This window comes from Phoca vitulina, unplaced genomic scaffold (genome assembly GCF_004348235.1).
Source record: "Phoca vitulina isolate PV1807 unplaced genomic scaffold, GSC_HSeal_1.0 scaffold6, whole genome shotgun sequence".
NCBI classification, from domain to species: domain Eukaryota; kingdom Metazoa; phylum Chordata; class Mammalia; order Carnivora; family Phocidae; genus Phoca; species Phoca vitulina.
The window spans coordinates 3,491,820-3,501,263 of record NW_022589709.1 but is presented as its reverse complement, the minus strand read 5'-3'; positions in this window follow the sequence as shown (position 1 = coordinate 3,501,263).

Below are 9,444 nucleotides of genomic sequence, written 5' to 3'. Positions count from 1 at the left end.
ATTCCTGATGAAGACTTTTGTAATAGTCAAGACTCTTTAATCATAGTCTCTTCAAATTCTTGATAGTCATCACTAACAATAAACTTTGTTCATACAGGTTAGTAATACCCACAAAGTAAAACATTTTTTGAAGCCATTTCAAATTTAATAATATTTGAGTCATACTTAAAGAATCTAACAGTACTTTTTCTTTCACTGACAATGGTCCTATTGAAATTCCTTGAGATTGTGTGACTGGATTTCAAATCTTTGGGAACTTTTTCAAACCAAATTATTTCAAAATAATAAAAATGCTTTAATTCATAGACCACTCACACATAGTTACCAAGCACAGCCGACTTGGACACCTCTGAAAGGGCACGCCAGTCACGGAGGGAAGAATCCAATATGTGTGAAGACAGATTCAGTGCTGTACCCACCAAGAACCTCACTGCCCCCCCCCCCCCCCCCCCCCCCCCCGGTGGAAATTGCGACTGGCTGTACTTTGGCCTGGAGCTCTGCTTCTTGCAGGGCCAGCTTCATGGGTGTGCGACCTAGACAGCCATACGGGACCCCACCCTCCAAAGGACCCCATTCTTGGTTTCAGGCTCTGTTGTTGGCATCTTGAAATGATTTTTGGCCAAGTAGCCCTGCATTTTCACTTTCCACTGGGCCCTGCAAGTTACGTAGCTGGTGTTGGCATCTGGGGCACCTGGAACACAAACCCCTCCGGGAGCAGGCAGACGGTGCCTTTGCCCACAATGGGCAATGGCATGTGTCACCGCTGGCTGCTGAGCTGTGAGGCAACTTCTTAGCGTCTGTGTTTGGCCCCTTGACATGGAGCGTAACAATCTGGATATCATCAGGCTCACCAGGTTCAATGTTCACATGACTACGGGCTACACCTTCCCACCTTGTTCCACTCAGCCACCCTCCAGGGACCCTGATGAAGCTGCCGATGCTTCCAGCTGGAGGTGACTGGTCCAGAGGTTCTAGCTGCCCGAGAACCGAGGCATCAATTACATCACTCAAGAGGCCATGGCATACCGTTTGGGCAGTCCGGTGTGGGATGGCTTCCTAGGCATGTTACGTTCTGGTAAGAAGATCTCTGTACCTGAAATAGGTCTACCAGGTCCTGGCCAATATTTTTCAATATGAAGAGTTAGTATTAAATTTTGAATACCCACTCAGTGTAAGAGAATGTAGATTTAAGTTATGATCACTGAGTGTTATATGTAGGAAGGACCGAAGTGGAAGGGAGAGCTGGAAGGAAACATTCTGAATCCTTCCAGGCTCCTCCTCTGGCATGTGAGGGTTTAAAGCAGTTTCTCCTAACCATTTTGGAATTGGAATCGATACTACTTTTGGTTTGATGTCATACATAATGTTGGTCTCTCTATTAAAATGACACATATAGGGGCGCCTGGGTGGCTCAGTCCATTAAGTGTCTGCCTTCAGCTCAGGTCATGATCCCAGGGTCCTGGGATCGAGCCCCACATCAGGCTCCCTGCTCGGCGGGAAGCCTGCTTCTCCCTCTCCCACTCCCCCTGCTTGTGTTCCCTCTCTTGCTGTGTCTCTCTCTGTCAAATAAATAAATAAAATCTTTAAAAAAGAAAATAAAATGACACATATATATTAATATATAAGGATATATAAATGTGTCTATGTGTATATACATGTGTGTGTATATTATATATATATATATATATTTTTTTTTTTTTTTAATAAAATAAGCAAAAACAGTTCCAAGCCAGTGAGGACAGATACTCCCAGCACAGGGGAGGGAAGTTTCTGCCAAAACACTTTTCATGGAGCAACAGATGTGCTCAGATGAACTCTGGGGACCGGGGAGAAGGGGGGGGGAAGAGGACTCAGCTGAGGCATAATTGGGCCTGGCAAGGGTAGGGAAGAGGCCGTACACAGGCCTAAGATTTCTCACACAGAATACCAAATGAACTAATTGCTTTCTGCCCTGAGAGGCAAAGATCACAAGTATGCATCAATCTTAGAACAAGGTCATACAAACAGAATCCCAACAGATATCCTTAAGTAAATACTATTTTATACTATTTTACATAAATACATACACAACACTCCCCATTACACAGTTATACTGTTTCAGCAAGAATCGTGCACTGAGAACTTAGTAGATGTTAACGGCATGGAGTCCTTTCCTTGCTCTGTACTGTGTGTGGGTGTGTGTTCACACGTGCACGAGTGTGCGGCCATTAAGCAGTTCTTGTGGTGAAAGCACTCATCAGGTCTACGTGCAGTGGAAGAAAACTATAACTGCATCCCTGCTTCTTAATATTCTGATTTTCTGATCTAAGTAAGTGTTCTGGCACTTATAAAATGGCCTGGCCCTCCTGCTACCAATCAGTGGCTTTCCAAGGATGATGAGAAAACTGTAAACATGTGAAACCCAAGCAGCACCAAAATAACAGGAGTGGTTTTAGCAAGAGTCCACAAGGTAAAGGAGGAGACAGGAGAAGGAAATACACCCTGGATGACTCTGTGTTTCTACGTTGCTAAAATGTTATGCTCTGCCTTATGGTATATTTGAACCTAACGAGGGCAGGAAGGGAGGACCTTCTGGACTTCACATTCACAAAGGCCTCACATACAGACTTGGGGCTCTTTCTAAATGAGGCTACACACCTACTCACAGGTACACAAAGAGGATGGAAAGCTATCATTCAACTTGAATTTTTAAAATATACCACGAAGTTTGCAACTTGGCTTTGACCTTTCTTCATTTTTTTTAGTGTATTGGGAGCCTCCAATAATGGAAGTGGCTGGGCCTTCTCTCAACCTTGAAGAGGCGTGTGTGTATCTTTTTATGTGTATTTGTCCTCCAGTGCACATTTTCATAACTGGATTGGATGTAACATGCTCAATTAATTAGGGAATACATTTTTATTACCAACACCACTATTGGTTATAATTTGATCTCTATAAGGAACTGGCCAACTAGGCAGATTAGCGTGAACTGGCTCATGACTGGAGGGGAACAAAGATGTTGTGCGCTCAACACATCTGCTTTGCATATTTGTGCTTTGTTTATCATAAAACAGCTGATAATGATAAGGACGTGTAAGAAGCACAATGTTAATGATAGTATGAGTAGAGAGTGCGAACAAAAACCATGACTTCTGAGCAAAAGCTAGATGTAAATTAAACTCCGGATTTGTTCAGAGTTGAGGTTTTATAGCTATACATTTACGGCATTTAGAAAGACCTTTGGTGTTGAAATTCCTGCAAGAATAATTTCATCGCTTCAAGTGTGAAACTCCCCATTCACTGATCCCAACTCTTCCCACTGAAGCAGTTGCTTCATAATACTGTTTTTGCTGATGTGACCATTTTATTATGGAACAGTGTGTGTATTATAAAACACATGAAGCTTACATGATGCAACATTTCCTAACACGCAGTACACGGATCACTTGTGGCTCAGGAGGTGTCGCAGATAGTATGAAGACAAACATTTTAATTTCAATGGTTGTAAGTTTCTTTTAATGTGTGCTTTCGATTTAGGGCAAATTTTCCAACTTGCCATTGATGGTAGAATGATGCACAGCTTCCTTTTAAGTGTAAGCTAGAAGGGGGTCAATTTATAGAAAAATACCAAATAAATAAGCGGTAGTCTGCAGGATAAAGCAAAAATTGTGAGAGTGCTCTGCAAATGACCCATGTTTTGGAAACAATGGGCTATGTAATAAAAAGAAAGAAGGTGTAGGCTTTGGGTTGAGTTTCTGACAGTGATGATGGCCACACTGAGCCATCCTGGAGACCAGTGCCACACACATGTAAGGCTGCTGCCTGATGCCCCAGGAGCGTGCTTTTCCACGTGACACTAATTGGCCCACACAGGAGTGAAACCATGACCCTTCCCTCATTAGCCACATGCTCAGACCAGCTGAGCTAGCTCGCTCTGGGTCACTGGGGTCCCATGTAGGAAATTACCATTCCAGTGCCCTGTGGTCCTCTCGTAACCCCAACTAATGAATGTCCCGTGGAGCCTAAAGTCATTCCTGGGGGAGCACACTGCTCTCCCAGCAGTGGAGAAGTTGATGATATTCTGAAGTTTTAACCCAGGGAAAGCCAAATAAGAAAGCACAGAGAACTCAAGAAGCCAGAGAACAATCTTTCAAACACCTCTGTGCTAGAAAAAAGGATGACAACAGCATTCTGCTCTGTCCATCTGTTTGCCAGGCCAGGTCTCAGGACACAGAATGCAAGCACAGAGAAGTAAAGAATGCTAAGCATCTCACAGCAAGCTCATCACAGTATAAATGACATTAAGTGCTTGCTGTCTGGACCAAGCACTTTCTGACACCCACCTTGTGAGGTAGGGTTGATATAGGATAATCCCTACTTTAGAGATCAGGAAATTGAGGCTCCGAAGTAATTAGTGCAAGAGGCTATGATAGCAAGCTCCTCCCAGGATTGCTGTATTCTAGAAATTAACAAATTATCAAGTTGAAAGGAAATTCTACAAGGTGGACAGAGAGCTTGCCAAACATTTCTGCCTGTGCCCCCTTTTAGGTCTCAGGAGAAAGACTGTAAGCCTTCAAGTAATCTTTATTTTTCTGTAGCTTTAGCACAGCCATAGTTTAGCCTTGACAAGAGTTTCCTTAATAAGATGAATATATAGTCAAGGCCAAGAGAACGCATTCTTTCCAAGTGTTGGAGAACACTGGAAGGAAAGGGACAGCAGACTTTCTAATGCATATTGAAGAGCTGGGAAAGACCACTACGTCACCCCATCTCATCTGCTTTTTAACAAGGCTATTGGATCGATACCCCTTCCAGGGCCAAACTTACTGGTGGATGAAATACCTCCTGGTGCTCACTTGGCAGCCACTATTCCCAGAGCCACAGTGGGCCTGCTGCCCGGGGGGTGCCCACCACCCTCATCCTCTTTGGAAGCCATGAAGCCCTGTGTGTATGTTCACTTCCACCTAAATAACAGTATGAATCAGAAGGGACTAGAGAAACTTGAAGCAGATCACCAAACCATGTTTTAACTCAACCCTCTGGTTTCTGATTAATTGGAGGGGATGACTCAGCTTTGTCAGTTTCCTGGTCAATGCCTGAGAAATTTGGTATTTTTAAGTTACAGCTGGCTAAAATAAACTCAAGAGTCAGATAGACCTAGAGAGTATCCCAAATTTGCCATTGATTAGCAAAGAGATGCTGGCAAGTTACTTTCTGTGTGTGTGTGTGTGTGTGTGTGTGTGTTTAAGATTTTATTTGAGAGAGAGCACAAGCAGGGAAAAGGGTGAGGCAGACTCCCCACTGAGCAGGGAAGCCCAAAGCAGGGTGATCCCAGGACCTCAAGATCATGACCTGAGCTGAAGGCAGATGCTTAACCAATTGAGCCACCTAGGCGTCCCAAGTTACTTTGTTTTAGTTGCCTCACATATGTAAGAGGGATAAAATCTTTCTCTTGGTGGTTGCATTTAAATAAGGTAATACATATAATATGCTTGGCACAGGGCTGAAATGCTCAAAAATGACAGTATTTCTTATTGCCTGATCTGTCCTCTGCCCCTTCACATAGCATGATTTGAGTGAAACGTGGTGCAAGTTGCCATGGTCCAAAAAGCCATGAGATAGTTTTTAATTATAATCTTATCTTTAGTTACTCATTTGGAGACTTTACCTATTTATTATTTCACATTCTGTATTCCTCTTTACTATAGGCTTCTGAGAAATTATTTCTTGAGGTAGAGGGGACAAGGTCTTTTGAGGGCCTTGACGTTAAGTGCTATAGGAGACTTACTACCACTGCCCACCCACCCCTTCTGCCCCCAGAGTCCAGCCTAAAACAATAGACTTTTCTGTGTCTACTCTAAGTTTTCCTTTGACTCAGGAGCATATTTGCTTGGTCTCAGAGTGGAGACTCCATTCTGATCATGGAACCTTAAGACAGATGAAACCTTTCTTACAAGCAGGCTCCCGGGCATCAACATTGGGTGAAACTGACTTGTTTCCAAAAGTGAGAAAACTGCTAAGAAACAGGGGCATTGAGACCGTTTGCCCGGGGTACTCCTTAGCCAGCAGCTGGGAAGAGGCTGGGTGGAGCTGACCAGATGCGAAGAAACAAGGAACCCCATGACCTGAGACCGGTGACAGCCCCCTGAAACACGGGATGCTGGGCAAGCTCGCTGTTGACCATTCTTCTTCAAGCACATCCACTGGCTGATTGCCATCAGTCAGGTTTCCTAGGCTTCAAATTAGGCAAATCCAATATTGGGAAGAAACGTTTATATTGCCACTTGGGTTGATTATAGCTTGTTTCTCCTTGATTATCTCGGTTCAGACTGGTGGGCTTTTAACAATGAATTGTAGCCATGACTGGAGATCCAGGAGACTCAAGTCCTTCTGGGGCCTCCGGTTTAGCAGTTCTCTTTAACCCACTGCCACCTAGTGGCAGCTGAGCAGACTGAGGAGCGCTCCACTTCTATTCAGGAAAGAATGTGGTGGGGCAATAAACTTGCCACTGGAATCCCGGAAGCTTAGGGAAAGAGAATAGATATCTCTCATTCCACTGGCTTCCATCCCCCTGCCAATATTTAACTGTCACTGTACATTTTAAATGTCAAGCTAGCTGATGGTCCTGCCTTTTTTTGATTAATGAGGACATTCTCATTTAATCAGAAGTCTTTGAGATACAAAACAAGCAAGGGGGAAGAATTAGAGCATGTGGGTCTTGCCTCCCTTCCCTCCACTGTAGTGATTAGACATTTCTTGTATGTCGGCTAAGCCCAGCTTAATATATTCTTTGAAAGTGGGGAACTGGGGGGGTGGGGTGGGAGGGATGGGGTGACTGGGTGATGGACACTGGGGAGGGTATGTGTTCTGGTAAGCGCTGTGAATTGTGCAAGACTGTTGAATCTCAGATCTGTACCTCTGAAACAAATAATGCAATATATGTTAAGAAAGAAAAAAAGAAGAAGAAGAATGTAGCAGGAGGGGAAGAATGAAGGGGGGGAAATCGGAGGGGGAGAAGAACCATGAGAGACGATGGACTCTGAAAAACAAACTGAGGGTTCTAGAGGGGAGGGGGGTGGGAGGATGGGTTAGCCTGGTGATGGGTATTGAGGAGGGCACGTTCTGCATGGAGCACTGGGTGTTATGCACAAACAATGAAGCATGGAACACTATATCTAAAACTAATGATGTAATGTATGGGGATTAACATAACAATAAAAAATTTAAAAAAAAAATGAAAGTGGGGAACTGGGTCTTGACGGTTAACTTGAGTTTTCCCTCTCTAAGTATCAGTGTGATTTTTGTCTACCTTACCCAGGTCACTCAGTTCTGGAAGCACATAGAGGAGATCAAGTAATCCATGTGGCAAATCTTGGGGCAGTTCAACTTCCTTGTACATGCACAGAGGGAAGCTGGTGACAAATTCAAATATTTCTGGAGCCATGTGAGGATCAATTAGTCATGTGGTCAAACCCTCAGAGGGAGCAGAGTGAAGGGTGATCTTAGCAGATCACGAAGAGAGGAGGTTAATGCCAGTGAGCTATTAGGTAGAATAAATTCACAGGGCAATTACCATTGCTTGGAGTTTAGAAGAGATAATTCACAATGTGGGCCAAGTTCCTTTTCTAAGCATGAGCTTCTAATAAACATGGAAGAACAAAGCCACACAAAGAGAGTTGATGTAGATATGTGTGCTTTGGTAAAGAAAAGGTACAAGGTTACAACAATGAGATGGCAGAAGGCTTGAAACGCATTAACTTTCTAGGTGTGTCTTCACTTGGTCATAGACTCCCACGCCTCCTCCCCTCCATCACCCCTCAAAATCAGCAGAGACAAAGCAGTCAGTACATTAATACAATCATATTTATTACAGATTCCAGACTCCCATGTGACACACACCTAAAGTAGAACACTGCAAACTGACGTTACTAGCAGCAATCCTCCCGAAACATGAAGAATTTAGGTGAACTTCACAATTAGGAGTAATTTCAAGAAAAGATTATAAGTTATGGTTTTTCTTTTAGCAGCTGGTATATGAATACTGAAACTAGAAATACAGAGAGTCGTCCAGGTTAGCCTTGTCTAAAAAAACATTAATAAGTCACGGTGCAGAGGGGTACCCCCAGGGTTGCCAAACAGAAGGCTAATGTCTTTAGATGTCAGTAGGAAATAAGCAGATCACTTTTCAAGACACGGCTCACTACCTGCGTTACTGTCAGGACAACAGAAAAAGACCTGGACAGCTGCCCTAGAATCTAGCTCACACGTAATTCAGCCAGATAATAATTTCAATACTACCCCCTAAAACTGTTTAGACGTTTCCCCCCACAGCTCTAAAAACATAACATCAGACATAACATCAGACATTTGCTCCAAAGGACTAAAAATCAAAAGCAATTGCGATGTATTGGGAGTAGCTTTTATGGCTTTCCTGAGGGACAGTTGCCATCTTTTCAGAGTGTTTTTAAAGCAGTACTAAGTCTGGGAGCTTACCAAAATACTTTTCATTCTAAATAAATAAAAGACCAACTGAATGTCTCAGGTGTACTTACTTCTTTTCCCCCAGATCTCTGAACCATCCAAAGCCATTCCTTGACAGATAGCTTTCATTTTTATTAGAGGAGTGTAAGAGAACTTACAAACACTTGAAAAATACTCAAAACACTCAGAGTAAAAGAGGTGCAACCCTTCCTCAGAGCCCAGGAACCTGTGACAGGAACCCCAAAGGCTTATCTAAAATCCATCAACTCAATTTGCCAGAAAGTAGACCACCCACCTTTGCAACATAGGCCCAGATAAGATTTTCTTGCTTTATAATCACTAAGAAAAGCATCTGGGAGTTACTGCCCAGGAAGACATAGGCTGATGAACAGAAGCTACTGAAAAGGGGTTGACTGTAGTCTGTATCTGGCACAGGAAAAGAAAAATTAAAACAGTTGCTAAACCATTATATTTATACCATGATCCTCTTAGGTGAACCTTGGCCTTCCTGTAGCGACCATTTCATTCATAAAAAATACATACAAATGGGAAAGCTTTGGGGCAGCACCAGTGACAGCTAGCTGTCTTTGAAGAATTTTAATTTTTCCTAAAGGCAAAAATTAAGAGAAAATGTACAGAATCAATTCCATTTCATGAATTTGCCCATGTCAGTGGCTATGGGGGTAGTGCAAATAGAAATACAAAACCCCTCAGCATCAAGTTAGGGTTCTATTTTTCTCTCAAGGGGTAAGTGGTATACCTAGACTTCTGTACACAGCTTCTGAAGATTAAAGGCAGCTCATAGTTCATGCCTTGACAATCTCTAAAGGTACTGCTGGATAATTTTACCACGAGGAGAGATGGAGCCCCTCCTGACCCACTAACAACTCAGAGCAAGGATTCTCATGCATCTAGACTTTAATGTGAATGGTTTCTCGGCTTTCTGACTTGATATGCACCATGCACAGAGAGCAAGGGACCGAC